Raw genomic sequence first — 1,850 nt, forward strand, 5'->3', positions numbered from 1 at the left:
AACCTAAGGTGCGAGGCAGTTCTGTTACTACGGTTATCTCCCATCATGTTCACTTTTTTCTTAGTTAATATTGTACCATATTTTATTATATCAACAAGTTTTAAAGCACGTGGCCACGTCAATATCGATATATTAAGTAATATTTCTGATAAGCATTGGATATGCTGACTTGACCGACAACACGAGCAACGAGGCAGCTCATGGGTTTCCGAAGCCCGCGTCGAGTTGTCGATTGTGTACCTTATCTTGATTATCATAATATGGATGCGACCAAATGTTTTCAAAATTACAGAAACCATAACCTATGGCACAAACGATTTACTTATGCCAATACTAAATAAAAACAATTAATATCACCGGAGTTGTTGGCAGCTGTCAGTAATTAGGAAAAGATTAAAAAATAAAGAAAAAAAAAATCAAACAATTATGCCCTAAGTCTTGGTACAGTATTAACATAATATTGCTATCATTTAAAAGAACGTGCAGTAATATAGGCCTAAGGGCACACATGATCGTGTGGGGGCATATCAAAACAACAACTAAAACACCGAAAGCGCCCCGTGGTGCCACATTTCTGAGGGGAATTTTCTTATTTTGGTCGAAATCTTTATTCTCCAGAATTTGTCCGTACTAACCGAAGTCCGTAGTTTTTATATCCTCTTGTACTTCTGTGACCACTATACCATACGCTTTCCCTAGATCCATGAACACTATGTACTAGTCTACCGTCCACGCATTATTCTTATTCTGCGTGTGTATATGTGTGTATCCATGCCTGCAGCCATGTAGGGTGACATAAGTGGAACACAGATGTAAGGGTCTTCTGCGGACCAGCAGTGGACCTGTGGTCTCGGACAAATTCCCCGTCGCCTTCCTCATCTGATACAACGCTACCGTCGCCGCCGCTATCCAGCTCCCCGGGCCGGGTGTCCTATGCGTCAGGTGCTAGGTGAGGGTATGCTCAAGGTTGACGCACGAGTCCAGGTCACAACGTGAAGGTCCTTACCATTGACCCATTCGTACTCGTAGCTCTTGCACAGCTGTGTGAGACCGTCTGGCGCCAGACAGAATGAAATAAATTGAAGAGCAACATGTCACTTATGAACATATAGAATAGATCTGATTCATACTCGTATTCTTATCAGTCATTTACATCCCTTCCGAAATTTCTTCCAGTCATCTTGTTTTTGTATATTTGTTTCTAGTACTCTACCATTTTTCCTTTGTCCTTATAATTTATCTCTTTTTCCACCTCTTCCATGTCCTATGCCCATCTTCTTTTACCTCGCATCTTTTGTTGAACGACTAAATTTTAGTGATTCTGTCTCACTTATTATGACATATATCTATTCTTCCCGTATTAAAGTTTTATGAATACTTCCTGTTCTTTATTCCTTTCACCTTACTTCCAGTCCACTTCCTTAAAGAATCTTTTCAATTCTGAATAATCTGTTTTAGCAAAGTTATATCTTCCTCCCTTGTATGATTCTTCTCTTAATTCTATTTTACTTCTAAATTGAGGATTATATCATTACTTTAACTTAAAAGACACCGATACTTCAGGAAACCGAGTAACTTTGGATTCTTTTGTTAAGATCAGTTCCAGTTTTCCTGGTGTGTCTTTGGTCGTATTCCTTCTTGGTTCTTTTACTCATTGGGACATTGTTATATATAAGAGGCCGGTAGATAGAGGTAGACATTTAAGTAGATAGAGGGGTAGGTGGTAAGATATGCAAATTTTATTACCTGGATGTTTTGAAACAATGGCCGAGAGGAAGTGCAGAGTTGCATATTCTCGCTTGCCATCAGATGTTTATCAATATAGGCTAGGGTATCGATAGAAGTGATGA

Source organism: Oratosquilla oratoria, chromosome 6 (assembly GCF_046742065.1).
Source record: "Oratosquilla oratoria isolate Oo_2021 chromosome 6, ASM4674206v1, whole genome shotgun sequence".
NCBI classification, from domain to species: domain Eukaryota; kingdom Metazoa; phylum Arthropoda; class Malacostraca; order Stomatopoda; family Squillidae; genus Oratosquilla; species Oratosquilla oratoria.